Genomic DNA, 27,615 nt, shown 5'->3' with positions numbered 1-27,615 from the left:
AGAAGTAAAAATGCACACTGGATCTTCCCATATTGACAGACTGCAATGTTTTTGTTCTATTTTTGGTGCATTTTCCTCAGCACCTTCATGTGCTGTCCCATGCTCTTCCGAATACTCTGGGTCTGCTTCTTTAGGGAAACTCCCCTAGACCATGGGCCATCAGTTACCCAGGATAACTAATGAGGCAGGAAAGGATAGCTGAAATTGCAGCATGAGAAGTGGCAACAGTAGAGTCAACCAAAGCACCATAGCTTATTAGACAGATTTTCCTGATATGCAGCCTAACTCTGCCATGTGCTGGATAATGAAATGTGATGGAGTGTGCAATGACTCTAAGAAAAAGCCACCCACACTTACACAGTTAATGTGCCCCTCTTCTGCCTGCCCATCATGCATTTGTGGTTACTGACTGTCAAAGGCTCTGGTATTCAGTGGAGTCAATGACCTTAGACATGACTTCAGTATGCTGGCATACTCACCTCCCTAGCAGAGGTGAGCAGGCATAACCTTGCCATTCCTCATTGGCTTCTCTAATGCATGGGCTATTTATCAGGCTTGCTTCATCTGGGTCACAGTCACTGCTCCATACTTGTGTCACAAAACAGCAAACATAGGTGGGTGGCCGCAGATGGCATCTGCTACAATGAGAACAGATATACCATTTGCAGGTGCACATACCAGAATCCAGTTAATAATGCATTCGCTGTTAGTCAGAGGTTTTGTCTTTTATGGCAGGCAGCATAATAGCTGTGCCAATGCCCTCCATGAGAATTCTTCATGGCTTTGCAAATAAGACTAGTCAGACTTAAAGGTCTATAGTTTCTGGGATCTGTTGATCATCTGCCCTTATGAAGGGCAGTCTTCCAGTCTTGTGGCACAAAGCCTGTTTTGAGATTATACTTAAATATTGACTCCAGTGGCCCTGATAAGTCATATTTTAGACTATTCAGGAGTTATCCTATGATGTTATTAGGGTCCACTGAGTCTGTGTTCTTGACCTTAGTGAGTGCAGCCAGGACATGCGCTCTATTTATACTTGGAGGGGTTATGTTTGAGGGTATTTCTTGAGGGGTGACTGTGTCAACCAGCAGATTCTCTACATTATCCAGCTCAGTAAATGTGGCATCATTAACCACAAGATCAGCCCACTGCTGTGTGCTGAATTTGAGGCTTCTGACAGTCGAAGAAGGCCTTATGGTTGTCTCTTGTCTGGGAGGCTATCTTATCCTCTAAACTAGCTTTAATGGACCTAATTATTTCTCTTACCTGCCAGTGTAGTTTGATGAGAAAGAGTGCTCATCTTTATGAAAGTTATACTTCCTGATTTTTTTCTTTTGTTGTATATCCTGCTTAATTGGGGATTGCACCACAGCAGTTTATTTTTGGCGTTAGTTTTGGACAAACTTCCGGTAGGCACATGATTGCACAGGGTTTCTGTGAACAATTTTGTAAAGGGTGCAGTGTTCTTTGGGTTTGGGGGGGCTGAAGTCTGATAAACTTTCATTTAATAAAAGGTAGTTTGCCTTTGAATAGCTCCTGTTATTGGGTTTTCTGGGGTTATTGAGTTGATTTTGAAGGCGACAGCTTTATGGATCTTACCAGGAAGGATGGGACAATGGGAGGGGTTGCAGCATTCTCCCATATTTGTGAGTATGACGTCCAGTATGCCGGAGTCAAGGGTGTTTGTATTTATGAAGTCCGGGAAACTCTGTGCCTGCAAATTTGAGACCATGTAGAATTTCTAATACAGAGGGGGTAATTAAAGTCCCCTCATGAGTAGGGTGTTCGGTTGGAAAGTGTCTCCAGTACATCTAAGTATGCATTGTGAGTTTCTTGGGACATGGAAGTTGACCAATAGCCAGCTAGGACACAGTACAGGATTTTATCTATGGGGACCTGTACATGGAGAAACTACAGTGGGTCACCCTGTTTAACCAACTTAGAGGTATGCTTGTTACTAATGTATACAGAGACACCTCCACCTTTAACCTCTGTCTGTGCAGCTACTGGTCTAAAATTGTGGAAGGAACTGAAACCTTGCACTGCCAGGTTGCTCTCTGTAGCTTCAAACCATGTCTTAGTAACTGCACAGATGTCTCTATTCTCGAGGGTGAGGAGGGCTTAGTGGGCATGTATTTTTTTGTTGTTGTTTATGCTCCTAGCATTCAGTAGTAACAGCGTGAGGATCAGATGAGTTGATTTTGCTCTGTCAGCAATTTTGTGTATTTGGCATTACCTAAAAAAGGCTTTATGGGGTAGATAAAGTTTTAACCAGTGTTCAAATCCTAGAGAGGTTAGGTGCAGACCATCTCTCATAAAGCAACATGGTCTGTTAATCATGTCCTTCCATACTGACAAATATTGGATCCACATAGAATAACACCATAAACTCAGCCAATTGTTAAAATCAATCATATTTTGTTTGTATTGTGGCATCATCTTTGGTGAAGGTAATATGCTGCTCAGTGCTAGGCTCATGCCAGCCTGAGACACACAGTCCAAGAGCTCCATAATTTCTCTCTTCATATAGTCCAGGGAGGTTATGTCCCAGATCATTTATACCTACATGGACTATGAAAGAATCATACTGGTACCTGTGGTGTAATGACTTCAGTCTGTGCATATGGCAGATCCTGGCTCCAGATAGGCAACTAACCGTTAACTTCTCCTTGTTCAGCCTTGTTCGATTTTTCCCACGATTCAATGTTGCCCAGATGGAGGGGATCTTCTTAGTCTGATGGTGTGGAGGACTGTAGCAGCAAAGAACACCTTATATTTACTGAAAGCTTGTGAAAAGGTATGAACCTATGAACCTATGAACCTATAAAACTTGCAAAAAATATACAAAACATTGTTCAGAGCTCCTAATATTCATAGTTCTAGAAAGGAAGAGAACCTTCTTTGCTGGATGGAATTGAGTTTTGCAACTGAAAAGGGAATCTCACAATTAATAAAAGCTTATTAATATGTTCCAGTCCTCTCCAAACACCCACTGAATGCTACCAATTTAACTCATTCTTTTAAACACCAGTACTATGGTTTTTTAATGTTCATTAATCAGGTTGTGCTAAACCATTGCAGAAGTACAAACAGCTTGCACTGCCTCATTTCATTTATCTAATTGTATATTTACAGGTAAGTGAATTGGACCACTTGTACCCCCCCCCCCTTTCAGTCACAACCTAAATAAGTATGTAATGTAATTTAATGATAAAAAATCTAAGTGGCAACAACATGACAGAAAGGCAAAAAAATAAATAGGCCAGGTTAAACTATATTAGGTATTACAGCTGTAAGCTACAACACATTTGAAGGTGTGTGGCTGTGTGGCATTAACTAACAGTAACACATACCAGCAGAAAGCACATGGCAAACTACATTATTGTTCCTTGAGCTATTTGAAAGGTGCATGGTAATTAACTGGGAAGTAAACTGTGTGACCTGATTTGTCCAGTTAAACAGATTGTTTCATGGAAGCCATCTTATAACATGCATTTTTACTATCATTCCCTTTAAGGGGATATCAACAAACATTTAGTTCTAAAGCAAGAAATGTTGAGACTGTACAAAAGGGCATATCTCTGAATTTGCAGTAGTGCCCTGCTATCTTAAAATAAATGTGTAGCTTCTGTTATCTCATTTATTTTTGCTTTATATTTTACATCTTATTGTGTGCCTTTTTTCTTAGATTTCATTCTGATCTCTGCTTGTTTCTTCTGATAATATGCACTTATGAATGGTGATTTGGGGAAAAATCATAAGACTGCAATAATAAAATAAATGTTTTGACAAGATAGCTCTGGTATTATAAACTGGCATATGTGTTGGCCAGTGGAAAGAGACAGCTTCTTATTATCTCCTTCATTGAACTAATCAACTTGAACTCTTTCATAATGTTATATAGCCACGATGAACAGTTGCATTTACATAGGATCATAGGAAGTTACTAGACTATTGCCCCTGAAGCCCTTACAAGCCTAGCCAAGAATTTAGCCCATGCTCCCAAGTCAGCACCTGATGTCACTGTCCAGCAGGCACACAGGTGGAATCTCAGGGGTGTATTTTCTGTTCCCCATCCAGTTATCCAGGTTGCACTTAAAAAGGGGTTAATGAGGTACTCTGCTTAACATGGACAGGGAGTCTATTCCACAAAAGGGGGAGTCTGGGATACAAATCTGTCCCGCCAACAAGTCCTATTGATGTCACAGACCAGGTTGAGGTCGCACGTGCAGGTTACTCGAGTGGAGCTTGACTTGCAGATATGCAGTAGTCCCATCAAGACAGGGACTGAGATTGCTTTGTGTGCCAGACAGAGGTAACCTCTAAGGAGTCTGTATAAGACTGATTAGAAGGACAGAACTTTTAGCCTAACTGTGTAGGGTAGATGTTTGTGGCCTGGATTTTCCTGGTGAGGAACCTCTGTGGTCTCTCCAGCTGCTGCATATGCTTTGTGAGGTACAAGCCGAAAGCATCATTGTACTGAAATCATGGGTCTTATAAGGGAAGAATACAGGGATATTATGACCTCCTTGTCCTTGGATGAGATACCCTTCCCTAATAAGGTGGGCCATGTAGAAAGTTTTCCATACAACGAAGGCAATATGGTGGTCAAAAGTCAGTTTGCTATCAACCTCGATGCCCAAGTCCCTCATGACTGATTGCGTGCTTAGGACCTTGTTATTAATGTGATAATTTGTGGGGACGTCACTCTCCCCAAAGGGGATGATCTATTTTTTTCGAATTCAGTTTGAGGCCATGCTTCTGGCACCAGTCATTTGTTTGGGTGAGACCCTCTTGGAGAATGTCCACAGATAATTCCATGTGTGAAATCTACAGTTACATGAGTGGGAAAGGTGGCACATTTTTTTTAATTGTGTTACATGAAATGTTTACTATGTTGTGCAGTACTTAGGGCAAGTCTTAATTCTTCAGTTTACTTTTTGATTGAGATACATTTTGTGCATTGTTTGCATATTGTCCCCATATATGTTTTTTTTTTCTTTTTCCTTTTTTGGGGTTAATGTCTCCCTCACCCAAAAGACATGCCAGCAAGTGAAAATATAATCCTCCAAGCTGCTTTTAGATGTATGTGTAGGGTGCACGGTGTGTGTGTGTGTGTGTGTGTGTGCGTGTGTGCGTGTGTGCGTGTGTGTGTGTGTGTGTGTGTGTGTGTGTGTGTGTGTGTGTGTGTGTGTGTGTGTGTGTGTGTGTGTGTGTGTGTGTGTGTGTGTGTGTACGCATGTGTGTGTCTGTCTATATATGTGTGTGTGTGTGTATGTATCCTGTGACTGACATCCCACCCAGAACTGTTTCTCTGCCATATGCCCACTGCTTTCTGGGATAGGCCATGGCTCCTCCATGACTCTGAATTGATAATGTTGGTACTGGGGGATGAATGAATGGTATAAGGCATAGCTACTGACTCCCCGGAGCACTGTGCCAGCAAAGCAGTGCATTTTGATTAAAATCTCATCATCTCCACTTACTTGCTGTACTTCTATGACCAAGTTGGTTGTTATACTTCATCTGCTATTTGCTGTAAAAGAAGGCAAGCACATGGGTTCCAAGTCTGAGAGGAAGCTGTACATCAGTTGGGTAATCTGTCCATATGCACTGGAAACACAGACATTAGTGCCTCTTTCCTCCACATCTGTACTTACCAGTATCTCCAAAGCTATCTTTAGGCACCAAATGACATTTGGTCATTGGCATACTGTGGCTTATTGTAGGTCCCACATAACACAAATTACTTCTCCAATTGTTTCACAATTTTGTCTACACACAGGAACATCAAAGGCATGTACACTTCTTTGTACAAAAGAAGCAGCTGGGTAGCAGTGAAAACAAAGGGAATAGCTCTAAGACTGTCACCATTCTCTGATTAGATGGGACACAGGTCACACTCAGTAATTCGGGATGATCAGCACAGAGGATAAATGGGCTAATAAGTGGACCCTATGCTTCTCCAAACTTGTTGTGGGCTTCCAGTGCGTTAATAATGATTATGGTATTTAATCTATAATGTACTAAAAAGGCAATCTAGTCATCAAATGATGTATAACCCACCTGTTTAACCCCTTATACTCACTTGCCACAGAGATTGCTATAATTGACCAAAAATCTAAGGAAAAAATATCACAGTTAATTGGGATTATTTTCTGCCTCTCTTGCAGACTAGTATAAGGGTAATTTTTCCATATAGGTAAACTACGGTCGAATAAAATGTGTTGAACTAAGTGACGCACCTTTCTGTCATGGTATCTTTGTCACGGTCAGCATTTGTGTTGTTGGGAGAAAATGTAAACATATAATGGGCAAAGATACCGCACTTATATGTGAATAGCATCAGACTGGGTCGAAAAGGAAATCAGTTTCCAGTAAAGTTCCAAACAGCATCCAAATATTGATTAAAACAGAATATCTTCAAGAACAGCTATGTATATAGAAAAAAGTTTTTACTAAATGAAGGATCATTCTACATGCCTTAGTAATGTATTCAGAGTTTGAAACATAGTCAGCTCTCCCAAGGCATGAGACCCCAAGAAGCTGTAATGAAGCATTTGAAGCAGATCCCCCAGGAGCTCAGCCAGGGATCCTTACACTGCATTTGTTTTTCATTAGTGTAACTTCAAGCGGGCATTCTGACCTTATATTTCTTGTCACTCAGTTGCCTGCAGCATCTTCATTTGTCATCAGAACAAATCAGATAATAATAAGAAGGCAGACACTATGCTATAAAGGAAGAAGGGACTATCACAACAACTAACAAACTTTGCAGAATTTGGATCTTGTCTCTGCAGTTTTATGCACACCAAAAGCCTCATTCCTGCAGATAGTTTTGTTTTCCTAATGTTTTTAAATAAATGCAGTTATACGTGCTGTTTAAATTCACAGTAGGGGATTCTGACATGTTCCAGATAAACCTTTTGTGGCTTACATCACAATAACAAAAGTAAGTTCTATACTTGTTTAACCTAAGAATACAGTCTAAGGCTAACAAGAATTTTCCAAGTGTACAACCACCACTTCATATATAACTATTGCAAATGTGCTAACTGGAGAGATGAGCTGATCCAATTACCCTTTTCAGCCAAGAGTACACATGTGACCTTAGTGATGGTCAGTAGCTGATGCCTACAATTTCCCAGTCATCTAAATTTGCTATCACACAAGCATTATGTCTTTGGCTAGCATATGCTCTATGGTTCTTATTGCATCCTTTTATTATGAGCATAGAACAATGAGATGCAAAAACAGCTTTCCTTCATTTCTGTACCCATGCCATTCATTGGAAAGTTTCAGGTCAGTTTGGCCTGATAATTAAAACACAGAGTTTATCAATTAGAGGAAGTAAGTTCAAATCCTACCTTTGTCATGTACTTCCCAAGTGACTGTAAGTAATGACACTAAGAGCCCAGTCCTGTGGGGGTGGTTTGCAGTGCATAAATGCCAGCAACAGTTTGGGGGTTCTTACCTCTTACCACATACATTCTCTCTCATTCAACTTAGACTGTGAAGCATGGGGGGGGGGGGTAAACAGTATGAGCTACAAATGTCCTAATAAATACTGACCTTTTTAGTCTCCATGCACAATTCTCAGTGAGTATCTTAGCCAGATTAAATATACTGGTCACCCCTGCAAAGAAAGACTGGTATCTAGTGGGTCTAAACCAATTAGAAAATTGAATAATTTGCTTAAATAATGCAAGCTGCAAAAAAGAGTGCATTTTGTGGATTTAATGTTCCAGTAATGGGTCAGATGAAATATAAACACAGAGGATGTAGACTGAGTGCTCTAGGCTTTATTTTTTATAGCTACTGGCAATCATTTATTTTTTATGGTTAGACAGTACCTTGTATGCCCATCAAAGCATAACCAGAAAATTCCTTTTTGTACTCAAATACTTTTTTTATATTCTTCAACCCACCAGGTATTTAAAACAATGGGCACATCTTCCAAAATGTTGCCTCTCCAGCAGTTACTAAATGTACACATCATTTTCAGAGTTTCCCTCTTGAACTAGTTAAGATATATTTTTTTAGATTAGCAATCTCCTCTGTAAGCAAGTTATCTACCTTTTGTTAAGAGTCAGTACTTTAGACAACTGCAGGCATAATACATCATTAAAAAGCTACAATGCTTCTGAATGCTCCAAATAAAAAATGTATCCTATAATGTACAAAGAGTATGCCTAGCTACACCCTTGCATCCAAGCAACAGGCTTAACTGGTCAGATGCAACCTTTTTGTGGCAGGAGTACATGGATGCAGACAAGGAGCAAACTTATCCCTATGAATAAAGATGTTTTATGTTTGCATATTATGGGATGTGCTTCCTATAACAGTAGTTTCTGATCAGACATTTTTGGCAAATACTCCTGCTTGCACAAGTAAGGCAGCCAATAGCATGATTGTTTTTTTTTTTTTTTTGCAAATGCCTTAGAACAGACTTTCAAAGTGCTTTTTACTGCTGCTTCTTTTTAGAATGGCTAAACTGCAGTTTTTTATTTTTTGTGAAGCCTGAATTGTACTACTTTGACTCATCTCCCATCCCCCTTCATACCTAACTTCCCTAGCTGTCAAAGCACTAAGGGTAATTTTAGCTGTTACCTGCTGTGATTGACAGCTCACAGCAGGAGACTTGACTCATGCACTGTTTCCTTGTTCTAGCCTTTACTTTCTGTATGGGTAGGGGAAGGACCAGGGAGCTATGACATCACGGCATGGGTAGATTTTTTAGGATGGTCATCATGATGTCAGTTTGGAGAGGGAATTGGCCAGAAAACTACCCGTATTCAGTGGCCTTAATGACATCAACAAATTAGATTTTTAGGGTGGGATAAAAGTTTTTTTGAAAGTGAAACCACCGCAGTACAGTAAGGTACTATTCTAGTGGAGAGAAACAGTCAATTTAAAATATTTAAATGGTGTGTTGTTGTTTATTCATAGCAGGGACAATAAATATGGAGAAAAAGGATAGAGAACTTGAGCATTGTTGTCCTTTAAGAAATAAATAACTAAGAAATAATATATGTAACTATTGGAAAGACACACTGAATCTGTGTAAAGACTTGTACCCAGTAGGAAAGGACAATTCAACCTATCTACAGATATTTACAAAATGGAATCAATCTGGTGAAAAAACCCTTTGCTCTCAATAGTTCTCCTGCTTTGTTTTAGACTCTGTTTTTTTTTTGTGCATAACAGCTTTACAGCTAATGCATTCTTCACACTGACATATCAACAAAAAATAAAACATCATGCTCCAAAATTAGTAATACAACTGCTTAATCTGATCATATGATTATGTCTACAGCTCATATACCAAGATAACCTGCCTTCATTACTGTGCATTACTGTTTCCATATACAACAAGCTACCATTATCTTTTATCTGTTTTCCTTAGTTATCTCAGTCTCACTCCCTGTGAAATATGTGGAACAACCCTTACTCAGAAAATTATAACAAATGTAATATTTCATTTTAAGCCAGCTTTGTTTGACATTCACATCTAGCCACCCTATAAAAAGATCTTTTTCATGGAAAATGCTAGGACCAGGGAAAACTTTAAGTGATATGTTTCTCGTGAAGAATAGACCTTATCCTTTTGTACCTGTATGTGCTACATAATTCTGAAGATAGTATAAACCAATCAGAAATCTTGAAGAAAGCTATATTTTTTACCTTGATCAATTGCACCAAATACCTTTAGAACACAATTATTTGAATCTGTTTTCATAGAAGTAGATGGAAAGGTACATTGCCCCTACTGGCTTCTTTCATGACTGGACCCAGTTGCTATAGCATTCAGCATGCCATTAACAAGTTTCTGAAAATTAGTGACAATTGCAGTCAAAATCTTTACGGTCAACATACTCTGGGAATTTGGACTGAAAGATTTAAATAAGCAGGGAGCTTTTAAAGAAAAAAATCAGTAATACTGGCAAGCACAACACAGTAACCTTTGAAATAACTATCATTTTTCATCATTTTTTTCAGGCCTAAAAGAGATGAACTGTATTGCTAACATGGTTAAATACAAAATGTTTAAATTTATTGCTATGCATTTTTATTTAAAATCAGGTTTGCATACCACTGATATAAGGATGTGAACAACAATAGAAATCAAATGTCATAAGGAAAATTGCTCCAAGAACATAATTGCGCACTAACACAAGTGCTCAAATGATTTTGTTCTACAACTCATAAAATAAAGTGTAGACAAAAGAATAATTTTAAAGGAACACATTTATCTGCAATTAAAATTGTGATTGATTCAAACATGGATAGAATAATCTGGATTCCAAATGTTTTTCTTTAAGAATGAATGGCTAGTCTACAATTATGAGCTCAGGTGTCTAGGTTTGCTAGCTCAGCGTGCATTTATAATTAATTTTAGACACAAGACCACCCTAGGAGACTACTGGTCCTTGATTTGGGATGCCACTTTACTGGTCCTTACCCTTTACTGATCACAAAAAGATGAGATGTTCCAAAGTAAAGTAACCTGATGACCTATGATTTCTGTAAAATGACACTGTGGGTTCTGCAGCAGTGCCATTGTTAATGTAAGTGCAGTATCAATTTGTGTTGCAGTGTATCAGCAAGGCCCTCACCTGTTCTGATTGTGCCTTCTGATGAGACATTAAATATAACCTTTTAGTGGCTATTTGGGTAGAAATCAGATGTGATGCAGTATCCTTCATAAAAAATAGGGCTATTTAGGTTTTTGTTAACTAAGTAAGACCAGTTAGATGGAAACATGTCTTTTCAGAGCCAATACAGGGACTTTTGTCTGGTTAAGTGACTTACTTAAAATGGCACATTTTCCTGAACAATAAAGATGAGAATGACATCTTTCCATGATACACCTGGAAACAACTGTCAAAGCTCCATGCCACTAATCATAAAAGGGAAATGTCACATTTCTGTATCAGTGAATAAAGTTTAAAGAAAAAATATATATGCTGGGTGTAGCAGAGGATGGATTCACCCTAGAATGTGGACAAAAACTAATGAAAGATCTAATAATTCATTCACCACTCTACCTTTGCCAAATCACAAAAAAGAGATGAAGTCTGAAGCATATCTGATCTCACTTCACAAAACTGGAAACAATGCAATAGCAAGAAAATACATACTTCTGGGTTTTAACTCAGTGGGAGGGGGGTGATGGAATCATTTCTGAAATAAATAGTTAGTAAAAACATGGACAGCAGGTGGGAAGCAGTAGCACCCTAGACAGTATAGGTTTACTGCAGGAAGGTCATGTTAAGCAAGCCTAACCAAGCTCAGCATAATTAACCAGCACTGTAGTTTGCACTGGGAGTAATCTGTGACAGAAGGCTGTACAAGGGGATGCAGAAAACAATAACAAATGGGAGTCTATACTGATGAAAATGGAGATACTAGTAAGAATCCATTTGTTTGGAATGGTTATTTTTAATATCTGCATAAATAAGGAAATTCTTGTTCCTTTAAAGATGAAAAATCTGCAGAAGGTATGACCCTTGAAGTGAAATGATGAGGGTGAAAAGGAAAGGTAAGTAGCAATGCATATAATGAGTACACAGTGGAGGATGAGAAAGAGACAGTAACAAAAATGGAACAACGCCTTGGGGAATTTGTAGCAGCAACAAAGAATTCCCTATGAATAAGGTAGCACTGCTATACCATTTTCAGTACTCAAAATTTTAATCATGTAAATTCCACCTTGGGTGTAGCTAAAACTTAGCCTGTTGAGTGAAAGGGTTAACTCAGGGTGACTTTGTTCTAGAGCACACAGCTTAGAATATATAAATTCAGACATGCTCCCTTATTGCCCTCTTCCAGTAGCTTCACATCTCTTTTTCTTCGCCGCTTTATTTCTTCTTTGTGTTCATGACTTTGACAATGGCTTCTCCCTTTATCACCCCACCCCTCCATTTCTAACTCTGTCACTCACCCCCACTCTCACTGCTGCACCTTCTTTCCATTCTGCTTCTCTCTCTCTTTCTGCAAAATAAATGCACTGCATATAATTATATATCCAGAGCTCTTGGGTGGGGTGGGGGGACATACTAATGACAACGACTCGAAAACATTAAGGCAACCATTTATTTACATGTATTTATATTGCTTCCATTATAAGCTTACAGACCTCGTAAAGAATGAGTAATTGTTTGCTTTCTACTCTGAAAGCTATTTGGAAAGTCCTTTCTTCACTGTTGGAAAAAATGTAAATGGCACCCCAACCCCCTACCTCCCCAATGAATTTTCAGTAATATTCTGATTACCTCTAGGCCTGAGCAGTTTGGATCAAGCCTTTCACACAGACAGGCAGCTGTGCTTTGTTTCTCAGAAACATGCAGAGAGGTTAAATGGGAACAGAACATCACCTGACTAACCCTGGCTTTTAGATTATGACACATTCATTGCAGGTTAGCTGCAGCATTTTAGCTGAGAAAAATTTAATTAACACCCTTCAGAGCCTTCAAGAAAACACTGTACCACATTTTGAAGTCAGGGAAAAATAAAATCTGTATCTAGGGCAAGTTTAGATTAGGCTAAGCATTTCTTTCAGCAGAAACATGCTAGAATATTTGCATATCAAAATATTCGGATTGAACATTTTCAGAGTCAATGTTTGCTTCTGCTCCTAAGTAATACGTTATTAAAATAAAAGTGCAATAACATTCGTCTAGCTACTTGTTCCATAACTGCAGTGCCACTAAAGGAGTCTGTAGGCCCATACAACTCACAAGATAGAAGGTCAAGTGCTTCATCTACACTGCTGCTTGACCACAGCACCTTTTGTTTAGCTGCTTGGTCAAACTTTATTGCCAATATTAGGTGGCTCTTAACTGGAAATTAACCAATTAACTGGGAACTAACTGAAAAGAGGCTGATAAAATGCTCTCTATATATCCCATATTCTCGGACTGCTCTGACCACTTGACAGTTGTGGAGCTGCTGACATTTACTCTGTGCGTGGGTATTAATTATAACTAAATTATACGAGGATCTTCATTTTTGAAATTATTTAAAATGCTGAGTTTCTAATAGTATACATAAGCTTGCACAGATCACAGCAAAATGGCACAAGCCACTTCTATGGAATCAGACGGAGTCACCAGACATTGTTTTAAGGAAAAATGCAAGAGGAGTGAATGACATTCACACATATGAAAACTGCTGTCAATTAAAGGGTACAGGATACATGCATCTCAAGGCCCCATATGGGTTGTCTCTTATTTTTGAACATGTGAATCTAATATAGGCTGTTTGCATACATCGCTATTCACATTATTTTATTTATACTTTGTTGACTTTTTTCAGGGGAGATGCAAGGTGGAATTCATACTGACTATTATTTTAAATAAAAGACTGAAACATGCGCTGCAGTATCTGTACATTATTACAGAGGAAAGCCATCTTAACCAATAAGACCATCATCAGTGATAGAAAGACTTATGGGTTTGCCTTTCCTTCTCTCTGCATCTTATCTTCCTTTCATGTGACAGTGACACAGTATAACTTGAATCTCAAAGTGCATCCTACTGTTGTTCAATCTCCTCAGTTCTACCATGGTGTCCTTCTTTTAACTAGTCACCTCATTGGCCTATCCACAGCTCACACCACCCAGAATACTTCACAATATGGAGCTTGAAATAACAGAGTGGCTATCTTTGCCCACCTTATGACTGACCATTCTATCTGGGTTTGCACTAGAAATGAAAATGGGAAAATGCAAGCACAGCCTTAGAAAGATTATCATCCAGCCTGCTTTTCATTAGAATTATTTTTTGTATCATTGGGGCTTTAGATGCACAAAAGATAATGCACACATCCTGAATATCCATAATCTCTAGACCACATTATTAAGTCATGGCTCATATGTTTAGTGTCCACTGGAAGGCAGGTACAAAGGCACAACCACGTTCTGTTGCGTGAAACAGGCAGTAGTCAGTCAGTCATATTGTTTCATTTCTGCCATTTGTCCCCCTCTAACATGATGTCCAGCAAGCCATTACTGTTTGTAAATATGAGCTGTCACAGTATCCAAAAACAATAAGGTACCGAATATCCCAACTATCTAAACCTTTAATGGTCTTTTTTATTCCTCACTCTGCATTTTCTTTCTAATTGTTTTATTTTTCCTTTCTTCTTTAATGCAAATAGTTATTTAATTATTATGCACGTTTCAGTCCTTGAACAGGAGTAGCTCACCAAAACAAGAATTACTAACTACATTATTCACTGGAAAAAACAAAGTTACAATAGCAACACTGGCTGTGTGAAATACATGAGAAAAGTACTATTGCCCACTTCAGTCCTATTTCTGCTGCTATAATACCACAATCCAGTTGATCTCTTGTGAGAAACGATGTTATTTACACGTCAGATATACATTTTTCAGAATGTGCAGCCTGCTCAATCTTGTATGAGAACTGTATGACAATTACACAGACAACAGTCTATATCCTCATGATTTATATGCCTACAATAGCTGTTGCTACAATAATATAAACTTTATCAGGATGTTATCTATGGCTGTAGTTTGTAATGGAATATGTCCTAGTAGGAGTTGCAAAAACACAGGTTCTTAAAAGAAGCTTGAGGATTGTTCATGGGTTTGTATATACACTGGGAGAAACACTAAGTGTGAAGCATAGCCAAGAATTTTTGGAACTTCATGCCAACTCCCAGAATGCAACTCTCTTACTCAACCTTGGACAGCAATATATAGTATGCCCTTTCATTACTGCATAAGAAAAAAAAAACTTCTGACAGGCATAACCAAAAAAATATCTAAACAGAATTTTGGAAAGAAATGTCATTTAAGGAAAATAATGAACTGTACAGCAACAGAAATATGTCAGTTTAAAAAAAGAATTTCTAGAACATTTCATTGTACTATCTAAATAAATGCCTGACTACACTTATGCTTGTACTTAATTTTCTAAGTTCATATTAAATCTTAAGATATGTAAGAAATACAATGTTGGACACCTGAAAACAGTGGCAATATAAGTGAAATACTTAATACATGGGGAAATATGTAGCACCTCTCTTAGCACCCAGGAAGTTTGAAGCTGTACAACTTATGAAACTTCAATACATGCTTTATGAATGCTGAACCAGAATGATGAATGACAGGGTAGTCTGAAGTGTTGCTTCAGATTTGCTGCCAGTTTTACTGCAGCTGTTCTCACTTAACGTATACACAAACATGTGGTACCACTACTGACCCAGAGTATCCTTGGTTAACATCAGAAGTCTGCTTATGTTCTTGTTTCACGTCTTTGCATCTATACTTCTCTACTTTTTAGTAACCGAGATAAGAATCAAAACTGCTTTCAGTAATACTGTAGATATAAAAATTCACCAATAATCTACTGTTCTGTATAAGCAGGCCATTAAATTTGCATGAACATCTAGCTGAAATTCACATATTCTGCTATATCTTTAATACTTATTTTTTAATTCAAGAAGAAAGCTGGGCAGGATCCCACTTTAATGTCTTTGGAGGACAGCATGACCCAAAACTACACTTCCCATTAAACTAACACCATTCTCATCTGACTTTTGAGTACAAATTAACACCTTTGTGTTCTGTACATACAAATTTGTCTAGGTACATGCATACACAAACACACACGTGTGTGTATGTGTATACATTATATATATATATATATACATACACACACATACACACACACATACATGCACACACTTGTACATGTGTAATTTTGTCATAATGCTTCATATCTCCTTTATAACCTTCATCTGAAATAATTCACAACGTGTTACCACTATGGGCCTTGGGCTTCATCTGCAGCTTATCAATATATCAGTTATAAATCATAATTTGAATACAGTTAAATACTTCAGTTATAAGAACCTGTTACACCAAGTTTTGGAGTGGCCAAAATGTATTCAACCAAACCATTCAGTTACTTAGTCCAAGATCAATATAATTTAGTACTCATTTCCTACCTTTGCTTTCATAAAGCAACAATCAACATTAACTTTGCATATACACTGCTAATAAAAATCATGATCTAGAGCATCTTTTAAACACAAGTGGCATCTGGGCATATACGAGATCAGCCTGTGATGAAGAATGAGTGAAGCCAGTGATATACCACAATTTGTTAGGAAGAAGACCTGAAGTCATGTCCAAACATATTAATAACATGACATTTAAAAATTTAAAAAATGCACTCCAAAAGTACATATTTGACTGAAATGTGATTTTTTTTTCTTGAACACATTGAGAAGATAGGAGGAATGCAACGTTTTACAATAATAAACACTCAAACAAAGAGTACCTTTTTTACTCCTTCACATTCCCATCTGGATAAATCTGTTTACCAAAGCTTTGTAACTTTTGCACATTTTCAGTACTGCATACTTAGTATAGGTTTGGCCTTCATTTACAGCTATTTCCTGTGTTTAATTTTATTTATTTATTTATTTATTATTTACATTTGTTTACCGGGAAAGTCCAGAAGCCCATTTTCAGCAAAGGCCCGAGGAGAAAAGCTCCACAGAAATGTAAGCAATATACAATAATAGATAGTACAATAGTATACATACAGTAAGATGCAGAATACACATCATGTAGTCAGTCTATACAAAGTAGTATTCAATACAGTTTTCTAGTAGATACAGGTTCAAAAAGAAAAACAAGCATTTCAGTGAAGATCACTGTGAGACAAATAAAGTTAGTAGTGTGTACATATTAAATAATAGTTATGAACAAATGAGATTTCCTTTATATATATTTTTGAGTAGTAATAAACACTGAGGAGAGGAAGAAAATAAGGTAAGGAGTGGACAGTATGTTGAGAGAGTTATAGATATCTTGTCAGTCAGGTTTGGCGCAGGAGCAATGCCAGTTCTTGGATATATGTTCAAATAGTGTGGTTTGGAGGGTGTGGGGTAGAGAGTTCAATAATCTGGCTATTTGATTTGAGAATATGGCTTTACCATGAGTGTTGTTAGCTTTGTTTACTATGAGAACGTTTCTGTCTGTAGATCTTAGACCTCATGGGCATGACTAGGGAGCAACAAGTTCCTTGAGGGATGGGCAACTGTCAAGATGGAAGATGATACTATGTGCAAATTTAAGTTGCTAGAGATGAAGAAGATAAAGATTAGGTAGCTCAAGCCAGTTTAATTTTTGTAGAGCAATACCATGGTGGGTTTGGTGGGGAAGGTTGGTTGCGAAACAGGCTATTTTGTTGTAGCAAGTTTCCAGTTTGGTGAAGTCTGATTTTTTTAAGTTGGTAAAGAGGGGGAAAGCATATAGGAATGTAGAGAGGAGGAAGGTTCTGGATATGGCTAGTCTGGTATCGTCAGTGAGGAATTGCTTGCTTCTGTACAGTGAGCCAAGTCTGATGTGAACTTTCTTAATTTTGATGGGTAGGTGTTGGTCAAATCTGAGTTTGTTGTTGATTGTCACATGTCGATTGTTAACTATAAATGAGCTGTTAAATGAAATTGTTTATTCAAAATTAAAGCTAAAGTACTGAAATTGTCAAAATTCTTAATGGAACTGATGCAGTTCCAGCAGTGATATCCCTGTGGCTGAGAGAGGGAAGGACTGATTCAAGTTAACTCACTGCAGTCACAGACACCCATACACCGACGCTAACTCTCTTTCCTTGGTCAGTAGAAAAAAGGGATAGGTTTTATGTGGCAATTACTGTAGTATAAATAAAATCACATTATATACCTTAGCACAGTTTGAAATGTTTCTACCTTTACAGAAAATGTTCCCTCATAATGAGTTTATTTAGACTTGGTATAATAGGATTTAAGGTATGCAGCAGCTGAGATTTGACACCTATCTGTAACAAGCAACAGACGTCTACTAGAGAATAGGTTCCATATATGAGCAGAATGAAGCATCCTTCAGATTTAGGATGATGTTATATTATATTTGCATGCTATCATAAACTTATCAAGATATAAGTATATGCTTAAATATGCAAAGTCTGTAGTCTAATAGAAAATATTCTGAAGTATTGCTTATATATCACTGTATACTATCTCTGGCCAAGTTTGTGTATGTTATTAAATTGAATTATTCAACAAAGGATGACTTAGAATACATTGATAGACAGATAAAGTAAATACATAAACCTGAAAATAGAAGCACTGTCATCCATGTATACATCATTTCTATTTCATCACTGCCTGCTGACATACTATTTTGAAATGTTATTTTTCTTTAATTTGGGAAAGGATAGTCTCACTTACCCTGCTTTTATAAGTAACATTTATGTTTTTAGAAATAGTTAATAAAGCAGTCTGAAACGTTCTACATATTTGCAGTGAAATGCTATCAATAAAAGATATAAGTGCATGTTTTCATGCCCTGATAGCCATTGGTTGCTAATTCTGTATGTCAGTAAAAAAATAGGAGCACTGAATAGCTCAAACATACCATTAACGAAGTTGGCTAAATGTGTAACTATTCAAAAGCACTGCTAAATTAGTTTACTATAAACACTGGATTTTCAATCATCCACATTTAATACTCTGTAGGAAATGTGATTAAAATAATAGCATGTTATATTTTGAAAAAAAAAAAGGTTTATAAAATCGTTTGAACAAGCCTTTATTTCCCTGTGATCTCAATATCTGTAACTTTTTCTGTCCTTCATTTTTTTTCAGTTTTACAATTGCATATTTATGGTCAGTTTTACAACTACACACTTGTGGTCATTTATGTGCCACCTGTATAAAAACAAAAGTGTTTTCTTTTATGTGCATCATGGTAAAGAAATTAATAGAACATGTCTAGTTAATGTACTTTGTCACCTGTGGCCCACAGCTTTTATACTTTGCTACTGACAAAGTGAAAACTTCATATTTTTCTATTAGCTGTCGTAGAAGACAACAGTTTAATCTTATGCTTGCTAACTACTCTAAGGTCACTAAACTCCTTAATATTATTTATAAATATAGAGTGCTTCTAAATAATATTAGTACAGTGCAAAATTTCATTAATATGTATTTGCCAGTTATGTTCATCTTTAGCATTGCAACTTCCACCAAAACTGCAATAATATCAATGTTCCAGATAAAAGGCTGAGGAATTGTAAAGAAAAGTGATGTACTAAATTACAGAGTGGTTATGTCTTTATGCAGTCATCTCTAGTTTGAACTAGACAGGCCAATTCACACTTATGATTATGGCCAAAGTAGAATGGCATTTCTCCATTCTCATTTTTCTGCATTTAGGTTTCACTAAAGATACCTATATATGACTTGCAGTTGTTAGTTATTTACATATGAATTTAGGTATGCATGTATCTCTTTCTTTATTGTATTATATAGTCAGTGAACTAGATGAGAAATTGGCCCTTTTACAGCGACAACCTGATATCAAAGTCCTTACTGCCTGTAGAGTAATGTTCACTTGAAACCATTTCCTTTGGGAAATGGTGTAGTTATTCAAAAAGAGCACATACAGATTTGTGACTTTATACCAATGCTCAGCTAATACTGCAGACACAAATTTATTTTGCTAAAAGTAGGTGGCATGTGGTCTGCATAAAAAATACAACCTGAAATAAGGATTGCCTGTTAGGAAATAAGGATTGCTTGGCTCATTCGGTCTGCTCCATCCTTCCATCCCAGTCTACTGAATAAGCCCAACAGCCTGCATGCTGCCTTATGGCTGATCAATGCACTCTCATCCTAAATCACCAGGTAACAACAGTGGATGGAATAAGTATTATCATATTCACTTCATATCATGTCTGCAGTATGTTGGATATGGAGTACAGTAGAACATTAACAAGTGTGGTTTACTGATGACTATGCAACAGAAAGATATCCCTAGGGTTAGTCATACAGATTAACCAATTCTGGAAAGTTAGACTGAGAAAACAACCACAAGGGCTAGGGTGATTCTGACACCATAGCAAGGAATAATGACATACAGAGATGCGGGGTGTCACTTCTATAAAAATTGATGATAGGTCTCCTACTCATGGATGATATGGCTGAAGTCTGTCAACAACGTCCCTGAGATGACTTTGTCAAAGAAGAGGATGGCTGGATTGGGTAAATAAAATGGTGTAGTGTCTGCATACAGAATGGACCAATATCACCAGGTAAACTGGTAATACAACTGCTGATGATATCAGAAGATCAAATGGCCATGTTCATGTTCCAAAAATTAGGATTCTACAGTGCAACATGCAAAGGTGTTAAATCACTCATAAGACACCATTTTATTTACTTGTTTACTTATTTTTGTTGCCTGGATAAGCTCCACTATGCCTGTGGCCAGTATTTGGGAGTTCCACGGTGATATTTATACTGACTAGAGGAAATCTGGCAAGGAAAATTAGAAAAGATATTAAAATGAGGTCCCATGTGCCTAATCTGGTGGTACATAGATGGATGTAAAATATTCATGGTACCCTGGCCAAATTTCCTCTTAAGTCAGTATTACACTGTGCTGTGTCACTTCTGCAAAAATCCATGCATAAATCAAAACATTCCTGGTCAATAACACATACACAAACAATAAACCCTGACAGAAAAGTCAAAAAGCAGCATTACTGAACAGGTGAAGAAAGAATGGGTCAGTGAATTGCATGAGTTCAAACAAATAAAGGCAGAGAACAGACACAAAAGAAAATGGCTGGCGGTTCAGTTTAGAGTACAGGATTAAGGCAATGACCTTCATCCCATAGTCTATGGTTTGATTCTCCCAGTCTCCATTTGCCTGCTTTATGACTGAGCAAATCACTTAACCAAATAGTGTTTGGGTTGCCCCTGAAAACAGACTTATACCTATAGGGTTTATCCAGTTAGCAGATGAATAAAAAATGGAAGCCGTTGTGAAAGTATAGAAGTGACAGATTTTGCAGTTTTAGCTTTACAGGAGGAGTATGTACTCTCTAAGGTGGCCTTCTAGATAATACTGTAGAGTTAAAACAATGGTAAAGGTCAAGATCACAGTAGAAGGTCATTAGGATATGGAGTAATGGAGGAGGGGAACTGGCTTTATGACCAACCAAGCTACGAAGCCACATAGCAAGTGCAGTAAAATGATTTTTTTAGGCCAAGTAAGCCCCTCTCTATCATCGCATATTTTTTCTGCAAGACTGTTGCCTAGTGATTCAATATAATGATGTGCAAAAACTGGGCTTCCATTTTTTTAATCCATAGCCACATAAAAAGTTATTGAGGCCTGAACAGTAACACTACTGTTCCATCAAGTAATGCAAGTACAGTATTCTCAGTAGTGCTCTCTTCAGCAGCATCACATATTGGTATTTCATTGTTTAAGAATGTTCAAGCTTTAAGACAAAATAATTGTGGAAATAGTGAATAAAAACGCTGGACAGATAAATGGGATGATGATATATCAGTTGGATACTAGTGTCTAGAATGCAGACAGGCAGCATACCAGTTACAAATTTCACAGTATGACACTCTGTCACTTTCTATCTCACCATAAAACAGTGCCTCTGTCCATCTTGAAGAATCCCAATCTACACCAACCTTTAACAAGTTCTGCTGAGGATCTTGATGAACTCGGCGTTAGTTTTTACATTCGGTTCTCTAGCTTTATGATATAACATACACTCATACAGCTAGATAACCAAAGACAAAAACCAATCCATGTTTTCCATTTGACTTGCTGATAAGTCTGTCGGCATATTTCATTATCAAGTTTGAAAAAAAATCATCAGCTATGTTTTAATGACCCAGAGTAGGGGTACACGGACCCGCACAGACACACACACACACACACACACACACACACACACACACACACACACACACACACACACACACACACAAATGATTTTCTTGCTAAATGGTGCAGCCTTAATGTGTTTAATGGTAATCATGTAAAACGGTACCATTATTAACAATAGGATGTTTTTCCAATTATATTTTTGTTGATTCCTTATTAAAATGTATGTTTTCCAAACCTCAACGAGAAATTTATCTTAAACTTGGCCAGAATGAACGAACGCTTAGAATTTTATAATTATGAGAAGGGATTCCATTTACTGACATAATGAAAGACAGGTTGTGATGTCACTTGGAGACACTTTGCTGATTACTGTAATATCCAGGGTTGCCACCTTTTCAAATGTCCAAAGTGGGACATTTTTGGTACAGACGTCAGATTTTGCAGCCCGAAACTTACCCACAGCCAGTACAAAGGACAAAACTTCACTTTTTTGCCTAAATAAAAGCTTATTCTTGTAGCATTTTAGTTGCTTATTCTATTTCTTATAACATTTAGGTGTTTCAGATACAGAATAACTGTTTTATACAACTTTTACATAAAATATAGGAAATAATTTTGTCCTAAAATCTCAGGACATTTGCCATTTTTACAAATTCTTTGCAGGGCACAACTGTCCAAAGAGGGACTGTCCCTCGCAAAGTGGGACTGGAGGTAACCGTAGTAATATCCATCTGCCTTCAGTATGCTCTTGGATATTATATGGCATTTAAAGAATGGATAGGGTACTGTCGGGAACAGGAGGCATTTCGTTAGTTCACTTATTTCACATCCTTCTCTTCTGCCTGCTTACTTACACGCACCCGCGCACGGACAAACACACGCGCGCGCACACACAGACCCACACACACACACACACGCACACACACATACACAGTAATTTCAGCTGTCCGTGATTTTTTAAGCGTATCTTTGATCTTGTTTCATCATTTGCTGTCTCTCATGAAACGTGTTTTTATGTAATAAAAGGATGAATAACAAATAATTCTAGACATTACAGTTCTAAACCCCCAGAAAATGCGCATCAACACAACATATCTTGTATTACCGTTAGAGTTGCTTAGCATTTATATTGTGCCTTTCATTTCAAAGTTGTGCACCTGACTGCCTTGGCTTTGCTCCTTATTTTAAAGAGTCTGGGTCGCGAGTTCTTAACACACACACACACACACACTAATATTTTTTACAAAAGACTAATAGAAACCCCTACATTTGTGCAGCTAAGTCACGAAGACTCGGCACTTCAGGACTTGTTTCACAAAAGTACAGGAGACTTGCCTTAACTTGCACATTTTAACAACACATACTAAACCTTTGAACAGCAAAATTCATCTGAACACAGTTATTATTAGAAGCACCCTTCCGTAATTTATAAACACTTGAAACATTTTCCCTGTGTGGGACTGTGACATTTTAACTTATCATATAGTTACATGTATTAGATAGTTTAATGAGTGGTGTTAGAACATAAAGTAAACTCACCATTCCTCTCCACCTTGCCCGGTCCAAAACATACACTCCTTGTCCGGAACGCATCGTCTGAAATCTTAAACGAAGGCCGTGAGAAAGATAAGAGAAAAAAGGACACACTGTTAGTGTCGTTTGAGGGGGGGTGATTATTATTTTAATTCGAGCAACTCTTCGTCCTTTTTTGTAGAGCAAGTCATCCAAACTAGTTCATTCGCTAAATGTTGAGGCCTAACAGGGAGTAAATAATCCCCAGTACAAGAAGTGTCAAAGGCGCCTACTGAAGCCATGAGGCCGCCACTTTGGGTTGTGAGGAGAGCTCGGGCTGAAGCCCGTGACCAGCTCTTCTGGGAACAATGCTCAACACTTTGATTGGGAGTAGGGGGCAGGCCAGCCTCCCATAGGAAAGTCAACACTAAGGGCATTGAGACGTGCTCTGTGTTGGGACAGCCCCAACAAGGCCAGGGGGTCAGCCACCAGAGGAATGATGATGTCACTGCCATTAGACATGCTTATTAAGTAAGGCTGAACAAACTCAAATCGGATCACCCCACACCCACTGGCTGGTCTTTTGAATTTCAAACTTTGTGGCGCCCTGTCACCGCTCCAGACACATACCATCACACGCATCTCATGCCTCCACCCTAAATGCACATACACACCTGGAGCAGTGTGCACCTGAGGTACCCAGGTTTCTTAGCCAGTCAGCTGCTATATGCAGGAAGCACATAGGATGACACCAGTAGTACCCCATAGGTGGGGAAAACACATCATCTTACAGACATTTTGCTTAAAAGACTATTTTTAAACTGCATTTCACAACATTTAGCTTATACCAATATTTTTGAGACTACATTTCATAGGTGGGTAGCTTAAAAGATTAATTTTTAGACAGCATTTAAAGAAAAATATACAACTTAAATAATTTGGAACAATCTCCCAAACTAGAAGTTTAGGGATACAGAATGAGAAATATTTGTGCATATATCGACTTGTCTGTCTTCTTGCACAGATCCATCTGTCGAGCAGTCAGCAACCACTGTTACTTGTTGGTTAAAAAAAAATTACTACTCGCAAAATAAGTAATAAGGGATAATTCTTTCCAGTCAAACATCTTAAATGAACTTCTAAGGGCAAAGTTATAATGCACTGAAACTGATCAAGATAAATCGGAATAAAATATACTGGTTTATCATCTCTGTTATGGTGCTTTGTGTACATAAAGAATAAATTAAATATATATATATATATATATATATATATATATATATATATATATATATACACACACACACACACACACACACACACACACACACACACACAGTCATTTATTAAAAAAACTCTGCAGGATTAATCACCAATTTGAGACTAATATGGGTAGTACAGATAATTTAAGGAATACTCCCTTTTAGATGGCAACTACTTTATAATACTGTGAAATGTACATGGTACCATACTTCTCAACTGTCCAGAATTTCACAGAATGTCCAGATTTTTGCTTCATAAATTTGGTCTGGTCCTCATAAAATGTATGTTTTTCTGGAAATGTATTGAGGATTGAATTCACTAAATAATGAGACAGAGTTTCAGACTTCATATTCCTCAAAAATACATGCTAGGAGCCTAGGACAAAACCTTTGGAGCAACTTTTTAAGTTTATAACAGCAATATTTAAAATACTTCCGTATTTTTGGGTCTTTGACCCACCACCATTCTTTCTGGCTATTTCCAGATTTCAAGTGTTAATAGGTTGAAAGGTATGCATGGCACTGAATAGACGCCCTAAGCTGAAACAGCCATCTTGTGCACTTACGCCTTTATTTGCTTTTGTTTTAAGGATGCTTAACAGAATTTCTGTCTATGGAAAACTATGTCTGTAGAAAAACAACCAATATTTTGATTATCTGCTTGCTAGAATCCATGCCTTATTTATTCTATTCATTCATTTACCTACCATTTTAAAATTCAGTGAGCCAGCCACAAATAATGCTGCTAAATCCAGATTGGTGAAGTACAGCTTTTAGGTTCTGTTGTAACTGTTAGTACACTAATCACAACTGAATTCAATACCTAAAAGGGCAGAATGGACAATACACTTGACATACTCCATAAACCCAGTAAGGCATGGCATGAGATGTGTTATAAAAGGACCAGGTTAGGTAGGAGAAAGCATCATTCTTGTTGGATAGAAAGGTGTACCACCCTTATGTTAAAACCCAGTTTTAAATGTATGCTATGTACAATATGCCTCTAAATATTATTAACCAGATTATAAGGGATGTTACAGTTCGCTGTGTGTTGTGGGGAAACTAGCTATTATATTGTACCACAGATCTGAAATACTTTTTGCTACCCACACGTCGGCTGATACTTTAAGTATACAAAGGGCACATACTGGGAAAAGAAACAAATGTTACACAACATGCCCCACAGCACATTTTTGCAACGTATATGTTGCATCTAAGGTCTGGCAGGTAAGAACTCGTTTTATTCAGTACACTGCAGAAATTCTACATACTCACCAAATGTTTCTTGTCATTTGTTAACTGGATGGATGGTTCACCTATTATAACTGATTTTTTGCCCCCTGCCCTGAGATGCCCACGAACTACTAACAGCTGTTTTCTTGTATGTGCACTTTTTCATCACCTAAACCAGCCAAACAAATAAACGAATAGAAACAATTAATAATGTACCTGATCTGCAGTAACAGACCTGCTCAACACAAATCTATATTTGTACAAAATTAGGAGGCATTTGAACTCCCGTGCGTCTTAAAAATGCATCTTTGCTCTATTAGAAGATTGTGATGGAGTGTTTTGTTATTTTTCTGAAAAAAAAAATCGCTGCATGAGATTAATCACTTTTTTATTTCCCTTTACTCTAAATTTAACCGAAAGAATATATACAGATAGAGAGGCAAATGAATAAATAAAGCTTTAAGTAATTGCAGCAGTAAATGTTTAAATCACTCACTTATAGATTTTTTTAAAGCTTAGTAAGGAGTCTGAGCACATTTTCCGTATCTGATACATTAAATAATCGGACTTCAGATACACGGTATTCTATAATTCTAAACTATCCGATTTACAGTTCAACACACAATCAGACTTTTGGAATCAATGTTAAATAGGTAGCCAAAAAACCCAATATGAATATTTTAACACTGAAACAATACTGTTAAATTGTACTGCATGTGTTAATGGTGTTCAACACACTTACAATATGGCTATTTTATAGCAAATTTGAAACCAAATGAAACCAAACAATTTTTAAAGGTGTATCTTATCAACGTTCAGAGTAATAGGCAGGATAAATTCTTACGTGTGCTTCTTTATTCATTTCAGGTATGTTTGCTCCCGGGGCTGTGCCAACAGCATTTTTAAATGCGAGATACAAGTCTTATTTTGCCACGTCTATTTGTTAGCCTGTTTTGAACAAATATTTTGTGCTTGGTTATGGTTGCAGTTTGAAGCCTTGTTTGTTTTTATTTTGTTTCCCAATAAAAATATTGTTTAAGAACATTAAGTTTCATTTTATATGTGCACTGAAAGCTAATGGTAGATAAGTACAACACTGTTCACTGTCCCTTCCTTAATAACCATAACTCAATATGGACCGTATGTCCGCTTGCACTGGTTACTTATCAAAATACCTCTCTGAGAATGAATGAATAGACTATGCTACTGTTTTAACATTTTAACATTGTATCATGTAGCTCTCTCTCCCTACCTATAATCTCTCTCTCGCTCTTTGCGTATATTATTACACACACACACACACACACACACACACACACACACACACACACACACACACACACACACGTGCCTTCACAGCTCTTCTATTTACATCTTGCACTTTAGGTAGACGTTCTGCTTCTCTAGTAAATAACATAAAGGACACAGATACGTTCTTACATTTAATGGAGTGCATGAACCTAATGCTTAAAATACACTACTACAAATTATTTGCAATACAATGAACACTATCTTATTATTTTTTAAACTCGATTATGTGCGATCTTCTCTCAGATCGTAAATGGAGGCAAATTGTTAAAAAAGCTTACAAAATCAGATGGTTCACACGGTGCACATACCTCTTAACCTCTTAGCGCAAGAAATCTGGACAAAGCCAAACTAATGAGGGGACAAAGGCACAAACACATAGGTACTGATTTTATTTATAGGTCTTATAAATGTAGAAAGTAGTTTAGAAAAACAGGTTTTGCATTAGCATACCGTTTCTACAGGATATTAAAACTCAAATGTCTAATATTATTTAAAGACTTCAGTACTCAATGATTGTCAGAAATCCACAATTGTTATGAGGATCAGACTAAAAATATGAGGCAAAAATCTGCATAAGTT

The 27,615-nt window shown here is 37.4% G+C and overlaps 1 long non-coding RNA gene across 2 annotated transcripts in view; it reads right to left on the bottom strand.

Annotated features, from left to right (window-relative positions):
* LOC122787294 overlaps positions 1–27,615 on the bottom strand; it is a 620,810-nt gene that overhangs the window by 505,573 nt on the left and 87,622 nt on the right. For both annotated transcript variants that reach the window (XR_006362560.1, XR_006362561.1), the window contains exon 2: positions 23,258–23,321. This is a non-coding gene — a long non-coding RNA (uncharacterized LOC122787294). The remainder of the gene's footprint in view (positions 1–23,257; positions 23,322–27,615) is intronic.

The sequence above is a fragment of the Protopterus annectens genome, chromosome 13.part0 (genome assembly GCF_019279795.1).
Source record: "Protopterus annectens isolate FY-2018-M chromosome 13.part0, PAN1.0, whole genome shotgun sequence".
NCBI lineage: Eukaryota > Metazoa > Chordata > Ceratodontiformes > Protopteridae > Protopterus > Protopterus annectens.
Note: the sequence above shows the minus strand (reverse complement) of the source record. Positions and strands in the feature narration are given on the sequence as shown.